Source organism: Podarcis filfolensis (genome assembly GCF_964270895.1).
Source record: "Podarcis filfolensis genome assembly, chromosome: 14".
In the NCBI taxonomy this organism is placed as follows: domain Eukaryota; kingdom Metazoa; phylum Chordata; class Lepidosauria; order Squamata; family Lacertidae; genus Podarcis; species Podarcis filfolensis.
In genome coordinates, this window is record NC_139616.1 from 24,678,031 (window position 1) to 24,691,602 (window position 13,572).

Genomic DNA, 13,572 nt, shown 5'->3' on the forward strand with positions numbered 1-13,572 from the left:
AAAAAAATACACAGAACAATCTGCATGTAGCTTCCAGCATCCTGTGTAGGAAATGAATCACATCAGAAGTTAAACAGTACACAGTTAATCCATGGAACTCACTCCCACATGAAACTGGGATAGCCACCAATTTGGATGATTTTAAAAGAGGATTGGACCAATTCATGGAGAAGAAGGTTGCCAATGGCTACTAGTCATGATGGCTGTTGCTCTGCCTACACAGTCAGTTTTTCTGAATACTGGTTTCTGGAGAATGCAGGAGTGTGGCGCGTGTTATTGTGCTTGAATTATGTTTGTGAGCTTCCCACAGGCATCTGGTTGGCCAATGTGAGAATAGGATGCTGGACTAAATAGCCTGTTGCTTTGACCCAGCAGGCTCTTATGATGTTCTTAAGTGACCCTGAAATACTGCAGAAGTGGGAAACTGCTATGAATCTTGTTGAAACCCCTTTCAGGTTTTGCATCACATTTAAAGTTATCCTTGAAAGGTTGAATCATCATAGCAGCAAAGCTGAGATTCTCAGCATTCTAAGGAAGCATCTCCGGGTCTGAAAAGCAGCCTGGGCTATCCAGCCCTTGCCATCTCCAGTTTAGACAAAGTCCTTCTACACAATGTCCATTGTTTCCCAGGAACTGACAGCATCACAATGGTTTCTTTTGGATTGGCGCAAAAGGAGAACAGGGACAAATTATTGGCAGCCGTACAGCGGGAGGTAGGAAAGGTAAAATGGCAAATCTCTCTGAACAGCTGTTTGCTCATTAAGAAAAACATCACGGACAAAGCGCTAATCACAAAAGACGACAAGGGCTTAATGTCATGCGAAGCTTGGTCTCCTCGCAGAGGCAAAATAAGCAAACAAACAAACAAACAAGGCCCCAAAGAAGTGATATTTTCAAATCCCAGAGAAACTGCTGAGCATACATAATGATGTATTATTTATATTGCAAAATCAATGTATCAGATGCTCTGCAAATTAGCACAAATAAAAGGGAGGGGAAATGCCTGTGCCCTAAGAAAGTTGCAAAACTGAAGTTCATCTGTGCAATGGAAAGGCCGGAATATATATGCTTTACGGAATCTCAAAACATTAAGTCAGACAGTTACACTATTGCATTCGTCTACTGAACCTGGACTGAAGCACTGAGCTAACAATGGAAATCAGCGAACATACTGGATCAGGCCAGGGGCCCATCTAGTCCAGCATCTTTTTCTCACAGCGGCCAGGGAAAACTTGTACACGGGTGGACCTTTTTCGTTGAGAAGGATGGTGCCCAAAGGAATGTGTGGTAGGAAATGTTAAGGTCAAGGGGTGTGTGGAGAAACTTCAGGGGGGGGGGGGGGAAGAAAGGTTCCATCAACCTTCGCATGATAATAATCCTCAAGGCCACTCCTTTAGTTCAGAGACAGAAGAGCTTGTCATTCACTGAGCAAGAAATGAGGGATAAGGGAACTTCCCCTCTAAGGTCAACACTACATGGCTTTGTGATAAACACACATATTTTTAAAGTGTGCTTAAACCGGTCACTTTTGTTTTGAAGAAAGAAAACAGTCGTGTCCCCACCATTCTGGAGTGTACTCTTGATCTGATCAGGGTCCCTCCCTGGTTTCCTGCCACCCGCCACAACTGCTATTTGTCCCAACTGTTTAGCATTAAGATGAAGCAGTTCAAAATATGGTGATATTCCATGGCCACTATGGCTTTTTATCAGGCAGACTGCCAATCATTTCCTCTGAAAGGGCCGGCCCTACCACTAGGCAACGTGAGGTGAGGGATTGTGTGAGGCAAGCAGCAGCAGCATGTGCTGCCTCCTCTAAGCTAGTCTGCTGCCCTCAGGTATGGTGGAAGGCCAGGATGAGGATGTGTGTCTTCGACATCTGCTGAAAACTGCATAATGAAGGTGCCACACACATCTCCTTAGAGGTGGCCACAGAGAATGCCCTCTCCCAGGCCACCATCCCACAGAGATTTTTAGGGTGGTGGGACTGCTAAGAGGGCTTCAATCCTATGCACAGTTGCCAGACTGCAAGGCCTACTGAACACAGTGGGGCTTACTTCTAAGTAGACAGACATAGGATTGCCCTGTTAGCTTCTATACCAGAAAACATATGACTCAAACCAGCTGCAGCCACTCCAAGCAGGGATTAATTCTAAATGCAAAAATCATTAACATTTTCACCTCAATTTGGGGAGCCTGGCTCACGGAATGAGATGCACGTGGGCACTTCTATCCAATTGACGCACCCGCAACCTCCCCACCTCTGACGATGATTGCAACAGGCTCTCTTCCTTGCCAGTCATTAATGAGTATATATTCTATTAGGCTGGGGATCAAGTGTTAGCGGATCTTTTCTCTTGCAATATGGTGTTTCAGATTCCTATCCCATTTACCGAAATTAATCAACATCTGGGCTCCATATGGTGACCGTTCTCTCCCTCCCTTCTCTCCCACCCTTTTCCTTCTGGGCAGTTTGGCAACTTAATCAGTACGGAACATTCCAGCGGAAAGGGTACCACTGGAGGCAGCATGAAACGAGAAAGGATAGTGAATTAAATTCAAAATGTATAACCCACCCACCCCACGGGAAGTGGGGGAAAGGTGTTATGGCTATATTAAGGAATCTTGCCATAAATAGACTGATATTTAATGCCTCTTTTCCCCACAGCTGAGGATTCCATATGGACCACGTGAAGATTCATCGGCAGTTAATTGTTTGCTGTGGGATTTCAGCTTAAAGGGCTGATTTGAAAGGGCTGTTCTCCGTTCCTGAGCTCAATGGAAATGCTTGCTTCCTTCTCCCCACGTTAACACCGCCCCCCCCATGCAAGCTGCTCTTCGCCACAATGTTGGGGGGGAAGATGAGGACAGGTATCTGTATTGTATCTGACTCTCCTCCCCTGGCTGTTATGGAGATTTCCATAATGTAATTTCCATGAGAAAGATATCATAAGACAAAAAGGTTACTCTCCCACCAAAAGCTGGATTCTGGATCTAATTCTCGCTCCCACTCCGCTGGCTGATTTTAGCCAAAGAATGAAACTTTGATCAATCCCAGAATGAACCACTGCCCTCTCTCTCTCTCATTGATTTTTTTTTTTTGCTGTGGTTTTATCCATGTATTTTCTCATTGAAATAATGGAAATTGTCATATTAGCAGGGTGGGGGCAGACACAATATGGATACCTGACTCTTTCCACCCTTCATGGTGAATGGCAGCTTGCATGGACTGCGTCAGGCTTCAGGTGAGACAGCTGCACATTTGAGGGGTCCCCTGCAGAGGTGTAGTGGTCAAGGGTCACGGGGAGTAGGGGATAAAGACCCGTTTGTGTTTCTACAACAGAGTCCCAGTATCCAACATCCTAGAAATGCCCAATCAGCATGAAAGGTGAACTTTTTAGTCACGGAGAAGCAGTCTTCTTACCCCTTGTGCTGACTGGTGTTAAGAAGAGTAAACGAAGATGAGTTAGCTACAGAGGATGGGCTCCTAGGGTCTCAAAAGGGTTGCAAAAAAGAGAGAGAAAATGGGGTTGCCTCCCCCACCTTGGGCTCAGGCCCCACCCGCTGCCCATGATGTGGCCCCCAACAGATAACTCCCAAGGGAATGTGGCCCTCAACAGGAAAAAAAATGGTCACCCACTACTGATTTAGGGAGAAGGTTGTGTTTATTTCTTCTTTTCCTGTTTCTCTTTCAAAAATGTAAAATGTACATTTTTTTCTCGTGTGCCCCCCCCCCCAGCATCATGAGTAAGGCAAGGGTATGAAGCAGAGTACATTAAAAGAGACACAGAGGGAATTTGGTGAAACAAAAGCCATTGCTCCCCCATCAAGGGAGGGTGTTGTAGGAAATGTACAATTTGCAGGGGCCACAGATGTTTATAAAATCCAGAGAGTAGGTGAAAGGTACCAATAGACACCTTTATCTCTGCAGGTCTGAGTGACAAAAATACAGGGGTTGCTTGATCCCAGAATCTGCTATGCCAGATAAGCAGATTTATTTCATAAACCGTGGATGTATTTAAATGCTGCGGGATGTCCTCCTCAAACATTCCAGTGCACTGATGCAGATCCTAGATATGGATGTGTGTATTTGCTAACTTAAGGGCAACATTTACAATTAACCCACCTCAGCTCCTGACAAGCAATCCCCCGCAAGGGGAACATATGGCTTCCCATATCAAAGTGGGGAGAACAGACTGAGTTCCCTAATTGGGTTCCTGTGGAAATTAAGAGGGGTGTTTCTCAGGTACATACACAGCAGATCTAAAACTCTGAATCAGCCTTCCCTCAGATGTTTTTGGACTGCAACGCCCATCAGCCCCAGGCAGGACAGTCATGTCTTTAGCCTTCCAAAAAGAACGATGATCTCTGGAAGGATGAGTTTCCTCTTGGAGCGCTGCTAATAGCTCTCTGCAGGTGCTGTTATTGGTGCTAATGATAAAATACTGGGCAGGGAGGACGGGTCATGATGTGAGATAAACAGCCCCAGGGATCCTGTTGCATGGATGAGAACTTGCAGGTCTGCTGAGGGAGGAACTACGTGAGATCTCAGCAAACTTGAACATGCTGAGATAATGCAAATGTGGGAACATTCGGCGGGGTGGGAAGTGGGAAGAGAGAATGGGCCCATTTGTAGGAGAAGGTAGCCAGGCAAGAGAAGCGATAATTTATCCTTTCTATACTTGCTGATTTCTCCTTGCAAATGCCCACCTCCCCAGCCCGTTCCCTCAAAGCTTAGTGGGCAGAAAGCAAGTTAAGCGCAGTCAGAGGGGCATTTGCAGGGGAGACTCCATGGGTGGGAGCCGGGAGGGGAAGGGGTAATAAGCACCCCATCCTGGCTGGCAATACAGTGGTACCTTAAGTTACAGGCGCTTCAGGTTACAGACGCTTCAGGTTACAGGCTCCGCTAACCCAGAAATAGTACCTCGGGTTAAGAACTTTGCTTCAGGGTGAGAACAGAAATCGTGTGGCGGCAGCGGAAGGCCACATTAGCTAAAGTGGTACCTCAGGTTAAGAACAGTTTCAGGTTAAGAACGGACCTCCAGAACGAATTAAGTTCTTAACCCGAGGTACCACTGTACTCCCCTGCAAATGTCCCCTCCCTGGCAAACATTTGCACAGTGCAAAGAACTGTGCTGTTGCCTAACTGTCTCATACTGTGTGTCCAGAAGCTGACATGGGGCAGCAGACTAGCTGCTGTTGCCTGCCACTTGGAATCTCTCATCTGAAGCAGCTGCCTCACCCTGCCTGTTGATAGGGTTGGGCACTCAAGAGGCCACTCAAGAAAATGCTTGGCAGTCTGGCAGATAAAAACCACAGAGCCCATGGAGATCAACGTGAGCACAGACACTTGAGCAATGCAAAACAGGTTTTTTCCCCAGGAGGGTTATTTTTTTCTCAGGGCAATAGCAGGGAATGGACATAGGTCAGCGGTTAGAGCATCTGCCCTGCATGCAGAAGGTTCCAGGTTCAATCTCAGGCATCTCCAACTAGGGTTGGGAGACACTCCTTGTCTGTAACCCAGGAGAGCTGCTGCCACTCAGTGTGGAACTAGATGGATTCAATGATCTGGCTCAGTATAAGGCAGCTTCCTATTTCCAGTGGAATGAGTTTAGCTGGAAATATCTCCTCTGATTAAAACTCTCTTTTAGTGTGCCCTGGCAGGAGGACCTGGGTGGACCCAACCATTTCAGCCATGAAAACATTCATAAAGGAAAGGGTGAGGAGGAGCGAGAGTGCAGTCAAGCGTTTGACTGAACCGCATTGTTATTCAGACTCCTTGCCATGTAAGATCAGTTTGTTATTTAAGGTCAAAGCGGTAAAACAAACTCATTGAGTTGTTCAAACAGAAAACCGGCGACTTTGTTTATGCCATGAATATTTAGTAGGAAAAGGATGGACTGCAACTATCCAGGTACCAGGTAACAGGGCAAAAGGGGCCCTGTTTTGCATGCAGGTGTAGGTGCTTTGTGGCTGCCCTAAATTACTGAATTGCTGAATGCCCTGTTGTAAATTATTCCCAGGGCGTAGCGAACTTCAAGGGCTGGATAAGAATCACCATCCACTTTCCACTGCTATGAACATAAGAAGAGTTCTGCTTGATCAAGTCAAAGGTCCATCTAGCCTAGCGTCCTGCTCTCACAGTGGTCAACCCGAAGCCCAACAATGGAGGTAAAACCTAACCATTGTGGCTGGTAGCCATCATCTTGCAAAGTAATCCAACTTGGTGGTCAACACTATCTCTGGTGGGGATGAGTTCCATATTCTAACTATGTGCTGTGTGTAGAAAGTACCGTATTTTTCGCTCTATAGGACACACTTTTCCCCCTCCAAAAATGAAGGGGAAATGTGTGTGCGTCCTATAGGGCGAATGCAGGCTTTCGCTGAAGCCTGCAGAGTGAGAGGGGAGACCCCGCCGCCAGCCCCGCAAGCTCCGGGGACAGTGGGGAGGCGCAGCGCGTCTCCCCGCTGTCCCCGGACCTGGTCTGAGGGCGGGCGGCAGGGAGAAGAGCGCTTCTCCCCGCTGCCTGCTCCACAAGCTCCGGGGACAGCTGGGAGGCGCAGCGCGTCTTCCCGCTGTCCCCAGACCTGGTTTGAAGGCGGGCTGCGGGGAGAAGAGCGTTTCTCCCCACTGCCGGCACCACAAGCGCCTGGGGGGGAAATAAATTTTTTTTCCTTTATTTCCCCCCCAAAAAACTTGATGCGTCCTATGGGCCGGTGCGTCCTATGGGGCGAAAAATACGGTACTTTCTATTGCCTGTCTCAAATCTTCCAACATTCAGTCTCATTGGATACCCCCCAATTCTAGCATTATGAGAGAGGAAAGAAAACATTTCTGCAACTTACGATTAATACAAGTTTTTTGAGTCCTTCCAGAGGCCATGGAGATAACCTAAGAGAAGAAGCTCCATAGATGCCCAAGCACATCTCAGCAAAGTTTAAAGATCTGCTCCTGGAAGCATTCTAGATTAACAATGACAAACAAACGAAACCTCGTGCCAATTGGATTATACTCTAAGAGCATTTGTTGTTGTTGCTTTTAATGATCTAACAGACTATTATCAACACTTAGGCGAAGGTTCAAGCTAAGTGATGGGACACCTGCTTTGCATGCAGAAGGTCCCAGTTTCAATCCCAGCTAGGACTGGGAAGTGGAGGTGGAAGTTGGGAGAGCTGAATTTAAGACTGGAAGATTGAGAAAGCGAGAGTGGCAGATTTGTCTGTACCTACAGCAGGACAGCATCCATGCAAACCCTGTTCACATGTTATTCTTTACTCTCTCTCTCTCCCCCCTGTAGTGGTCAGAAGGCTGCTTTGAGGCTATTTGTGAGGCATGGAATTAAGTTCTAAGATTTGCATACATTTCTTTCCAAGGGCCCCTGAGGAATGCAGTTAAATAGAAACTGAAATAAAAGGCTTTAATTCTATTGTAGAGGTTTTCAATCATTTCTCAGGTCGTTACCCCCCTCCCATTCCCAATTTGGAATCTGAACCACAAACGAAACCAGCTCCCTGCTCTTGATATGCAGAGCCAGACGGGTCTCTAAGCAGGTGCCTTTGACAAAGCAATATAAAAATTCCTAAGTGTTAAAAGTGGATGAAAAGGAAGGAAGGAGATTGGTGAAGGCTAGATTGCTCTGTGAAATGGAGATGAAATAAACTCAGTCTGAAGTCTAAAGTTAAGGTACTGGGCCCCTGCGGTACCGAAAGGCAGCGGCAACGGAAATGCAATGCGACATGCCCACATTGCCAATTAAGGGAGCCAAATGGAAGAGACATGTCAACAAGTTGCAAAGAGGCCCTGGCACAAAGCCGAAACCCAGGGACGTCACTGCAAAATCCCACCAGACTGCCACAAATATGAACACAGGGGAGATGCAGAGGAAGGACAAGGAGGAGGAGAAGCAAAGGGCTGAAAGCGTCCTCTCCCTCCAGTGACTTTTAAATATTCTGTGTAACTGAATGAGATATGGGAGGTCAAGAAGCAGCAGGAGGATACAGTCAGGGTCTGGGTCTAAAAATACAGATAGTTTGACATGAGTAGGGATGGGGGAGAAATTCAGTTCTGTTCACATTCAAAGGTGACCTTATCTATCTCTCACTTTCTGAAACAATGTGAGAACCCAAATACTGCTGCCACCCTCTGAAATGCACCCTTCCTCAAGGAAGAACTCTAACCAATGTTTACAAAAAATGCATTATTTTAGGGGAAATGTGTACAGTACATTAATCAAGACAGCATGTGTTTATTAGAAGAAATGGTCACTGAAATGCTGACAAGTTTTCATGGGGGGTTAACAAATAAATTCACAAATTGCTGCAAAAATGTGGAGAGCTGGATTTAAGACTTGAAGAATGAGGAACTTGGAGGACCCAAAGCGACAGTTCCATTCTTTCCCTAGGTACCAGGGGAAGTATGCAGACATTGTTAAAAGGGAGATAGTTAGTTTTTTGAAAAAGGTCCTAACAAAACTGTGGCAAAGTACTTTTGGGTTGCTTGGTAGCAACCCTCTGGGCATGTGTCAAATGTGGTCTCAAGCACAGCCATCAGCAGTGAGACTCAGATGCTTTCCCCTCTGCACCAGATTTATTCAGGCTAAGGAAGGAACCTCAAATTAAAGAACATAAGAGGAGCCAATGACCCATCTAATCCATCATCATCATCATCCTGTTCTCACAGTGGCCACCCAGACACCTGTCGGAAAGCTGTGGGAGCAAGTTCCATAGTATGCGCAGGGTGAAGCATTATGATGGTGATGATTACTATGGCTACAATTTATTATCCAGCCTTCACCCTAAAGTCCCAGGGCAGTTCCTGAATCATTGCGAAATGAAACTGGAGCAACAAACCCTGAACAACTCGGAATGTCACATACAGAAAGAAACAGGACACAAGCAATACATGAAATGATCTTTTTCCATCCTAAGCTCAAGATCAGATGAACTGAGAGTATCTTGATTACCAGACATAATAAAAGGTTATCTTCCCAGGAATATACTTGCCCTCTCCCTTCATATAGAATTCTAACACCCATTGATTTGAACGTGGAGCCTCCGTATGACAGAGCTGTAATGGTTACTCCTCCGGCTGTATCTTCAAACCCTTCCTAATTGCAGATTATTTCCAGTGAATATTTCCCCCCTCTCCAGACCACCAGTCCTGACACCCCATCACTTCTATTTTCTAAACAGGGCCAAGTACACACTTGACCTTGTCATCTAATGGGCACTAGGCAAACAGTGTTTCATCCTCCCACACCCTTGAAGCATTTTAGCTCTCATCCTGCTCTTTTAAACTTTTGTGCTGTTTTCTTGTGTGTGTGTTTTAATGCATATTGTGTATTTATTGTAAACTTCTCTGGGATCTTTTTCAATGATCTATGGGAAATCCAGTTTGAATTCTCCCTGATGGGTGTGAAAACAGATTCTACAAAAGTAGCTCTCTGCTACTGGTATCTTCTAACTCTTTTAAAAAAAACAAAAAAAACCAAAAACCCTGTATGAATGTTTGGCTTTCTGCAGTGGTGTAGCGTGGGTTGTCAGCACCCGGGGCAAGGCAAGTAATTTGCGCCCCCTAACCCGTGGATTTGCACCCCCTAACCCGTGGATTTGCGCCCCCTAACCCATGGATTTGCCCTAACCCCCAGATGTTGCGCCCGGTGCGGCCGGCCCCCCCTGCACCCCCCACGCTACGCCACTGGCTTTCTGGAATGTTGCGGAGGAAAAGGCACCTTTCTTTAGGAGAAAACAGGTGCCTTTTATCTTCTGTGTTGCCAGCAGTAAGAGATCCACAGCTGGTTAAATAGCACAGGATAGAAGATGTTCCTAGTACAATGGGGGGGGGGAGGAATCACACTGTATGTCCACTTGCGCCCATAGATAATGTGCAAAATGAAAATCACACACGCACACACACAAAGTCCTCTTGCGCCCATAGATAACTTGCAAAATGAAAAGCTGGCTTTTTTTGCCAGCGATGCTCCACTTAATTGGACAACTGCTGTGCCGTAATACCTACCCCAATCTCACATAGCGCAAAATTTATGCTGGTGATCGCTAACAAAAACAGCCCAATAAAATAGCTGGATTTATTTTACAAATGAAAAGGGCTGTTAACAAAGCGGAGCATCTGATATGCTCACTAAATCAAGGATAAAAGGACAGGAGCTCCATTGAACGTCACCCCCTCCCGAGTTTTCTTCTTCCAGAAACTTCAGACGAAAATAGTCCCCCCCCCCCGCACTAAAAGTACATCTGGAATCATATCAAAGGGAAACCGATCATTTAAATGAGTTAAATTGCCATCACAGCCCCTCAATGGATCCGACAGTCTCAGCTCCAGGTTCATTTCTGACATTAAAAGGAGAAGCCTTTTTTGCAAATTTTATAAACTCCCTTTCCCCGCATTCTCTAATCAATAGCTTAAGGCCAAGGGAAGTTTTGTTCATTATGTGAAGAACACGGGTACATTGTGCAATTGTAATATGGATGATAAAAATATGCTGAATATGGTCCCCTGGAAGGTTGAGATGTGAGAGGCAGTGTGGTGTAGTGATCAAAGCAGGTGTGGGTTATAGTTTTGGAAGGTTATAGTTTTGATTATAGTTTTGTAGCTCAGTAGTAGAGCAGCTGCTTTGCATGAAGAAGGTCCCAGTATCAACACTGGGAATCCTCAGCCTTGGCTGGGAGAAACTCCACATCTGAGATCCTGGAGATCCACTGCCAGTCAGTGTAGACAATAGTGAGCTAGACAGAATAATGGCCTGATTCAGTAAAAGGCAACTTCATAACCTCTGGCCTATGGGCCAGATTAGACCCTCCAGGAATCCTAATTTGCTCCACAGTGCTGGTTCCCCCAAGCTGCATCCACCTGCCCTACATCTGATGTATAAAATGGCATCTGGGCAGATAAATATATGGCTGCAAAATAACAAATTTGGAGCCTTAAGGTGCATTCCCACTTGTTCCTCAGCAAGTGGTCCTTGCATTCAGCTTTCAAATGCAAGACAAACACAGATCAGTTGCACTCCAGAGTTTCTGATTATGAAGTCCTGAGCGCAACTCATCCATGCTGGAAGCAAAGCTTGAAGTCATCACTCATGACCAGCTGATTGACTTCAAGCCTCATTGAGGTCAGGCACTCTGGAGCATAGCTGATCCTTGCTTAAAAGCAATGGTCTTGCAGCACCACCTTCTGAGACCTGTCTTTTAGGAATGGCCAGAGCCAACTGGAGCATAGTAACCCCATTGGACGATTCCTGCAAGGTGACCAGAAGGATACGGTGGCGGTTGATGACACAGTTCATTGACCCCCTGAGTAACTGGCAGGCACAGAATGATGAAACCTAAGGAAATACATGCAGATATCTTTAATCTGCAAAATGTTTACAGGCCGCAGAATATGTAGTTCACCATATTTATTTATATAAAAAAGCAGAATATGCACCATCCACTTAAGCTAAAGTTTCTTTCCTGGATGCTTTAGTTGAGATTCCTGCATTGCAGGAGGCTGGACCAGATGACCCTCAGGGTCCCTTCCAACTCTACAATTCTATGATTCTATAAGCTATGTAAATTCTAGTCAAGGAGGGTGACTTTGGGAGAACAAAAGTATGCCATAGGGCATTCAGGGTTAGGGACCAGGAGGCAGCAAGCACCAGGCAGTGGTGAGTGCTGAGTGCCAGGCACTTGCAGGGGTGAAGGGCAGGAGGCGGTAGCATGGGCACTGCCTCAATCTGAGTGGGGGAGGCATGATGGTGTGGGGAGTCTTGGCAGTGCTGCTGGCAAGGTGGTGGGAGGTGCAGCCTCCCAACTAACCTCTTGCCACTTTGGGTGGCAGCTTCTTCTCCTCCTCTCAGGGTGCAGCTTGCTTCTGACTGCTTCATGGATGGGGCCCGGCTGTACACCAAAGGAAAAAAGATTTCTGCTTTGCCCCACCCACTTTTGCCTCTGGCCACACCCACCTCTGGCATACTGTGTCCCGAAGACTTTCTTTCCCCTGTCCACCAGAGAACATTCAGACTAGGTTCAAGAGCTAGAAGTTCACTCCTCTCCTGAAAACCTTGCTCCTTTCAAATCCCCTCTGGATCATAGATAATCTTATTATTGGACATCTGTGACATATGGCTTTGCTGTCTGAACACGGCAGGGGGATGGGAATGGAATTATTCTGTCCTGGAAAATACATTTTTATCCTCATATTGTACAAGAGCAATCTCCCCAAACTGTCAAAACAGGTGTGTGTGTGTGTGTGGAGGGGAGAGAAAGTCAGGTTGACTCCTTTCATATCAAATCCTTTCGTATTGGTGATGAAGTGCTAGTTTTGCTCGACACCACTCTGAGTTCGATAAAAGTGGACAGGTCCTCAACAAATTGGAGCTTAAAGAGATGAACTCGTTAAAGCAATAGAAGTTCTGTCACCTCGCTATGATGTATCGACACGAGGGCTCACCGAGGTGGCAATCGCTGGAAGGACATCATGTCAACCAAGAACTCAACTGCATTACAAGCTTCCCACAGCTAAAGTGGTTTAACTAGGTATAGCTGGTGGCACAGGTTGCTCTAACACAGTCTTTGCCAACTCCATGCACTCCAGTTGTGCCCTCATGCAGGCCAGGGCTGATGGGGCTTGCAGTCCAAAACAGCTGAAGGGCACGAGGTTAGTGAAAGCTATTCCAATGGTTTAGAGCAGAGGTAGTCAACCTGGGGCTGTCCAGGTGTTCTGGAATACAGTTTCCACCATTCCTTCCCATTGACATGCTGGCAGGAGTGGATGGAAGTTGCAGTCCAAAATACCTGGAGGGCACCATGTTAGCTATCATGGTTAGAGTTACCTGCAAATACAGGTAAAACCACCAAAGCCAATCAGCACTAACTAAGGCAAGACAACACAGGAGCTAACTCCTAGAGGCCAAGGTCCCTTTGGCCCCCACAACTAAATATTTGAGCCCCCCCCCCAGTTGATGGGCACATGGGGCAGGGCTTACCTGTCCCCCCCATATTTTATTCATGTTGGCACCTCATTTGACAGCCAGCTTAAAAGTATGCATGGTACATTCTGAGTCACCAAGGTTTATTTCCCCCTTGTGAGAGAGGGAGAAATAACTCTATAATTCTGGAACTGAGAGGAGGCATCTCATTTGGAGGTCCGTATAGTTAAAGTTATGGTTTTCCCATTAGTGATGTATGGAAGTGAGAGCTGGACCATAAAGAAGGCTGATCGTCGAAAAATTGATGCTTTTGAATTATGGTGCTGGAGGAGACTCTTGAGAGTCCCATGGACTGCAAGAAGATCAAACCTATCCATTCTGAAGGAAATCAGCCCTGAGTGCTCACTGGAAGGACAGATCCTGAAGCTGAGACTCCAATACTTTGGCCACCTCATGAGAAGAGAAGACTCCCTGGAAAAGACCCTGATGTTGGGAAAGATGGAGGGCACAAGGAGAAGGGGACGACAGAGGATGAGATGGTTGGATAGTGTTCTTGAAGCTACCAGCATGAGTTTTACCAAACTGTGGGAGGCAGTGGAAGACAGGAGTGCCTGGCGTGCTCTGGTCTATGGCGTCACAAAGAGTC

The 13,572-nt window shown here is 46.4% G+C and overlaps 2 protein-coding genes and 1 long non-coding RNA gene across 9 annotated transcripts in view; 1 reads left to right on the forward strand and 2 right to left on the reverse strand.

Annotated features, from left to right (window-relative positions):
• Positions 1-13,572, forward strand: part of LOC310749660 (tigger transposable element-derived protein 1-like) — a 462,962-nt gene that overhangs the window by 152,946 nt on the left and 296,444 nt on the right. The gene's annotated exons all lie outside the window — the stretch shown is intronic.
• The window catches only part of MEGF11 (multiple EGF like domains 11), a 331,350-nt gene that overhangs the window by 78,521 nt on the left and 239,257 nt on the right, over positions 1-13,572 (reverse strand). The gene's annotated exons all lie outside the window — the stretch shown is intronic.
• The window catches only part of LOC310749843, a 313,237-nt gene that overhangs the window by 78,521 nt on the left and 221,144 nt on the right, over positions 1-13,572 (reverse strand). The gene's annotated exons all lie outside the window — the stretch shown is intronic.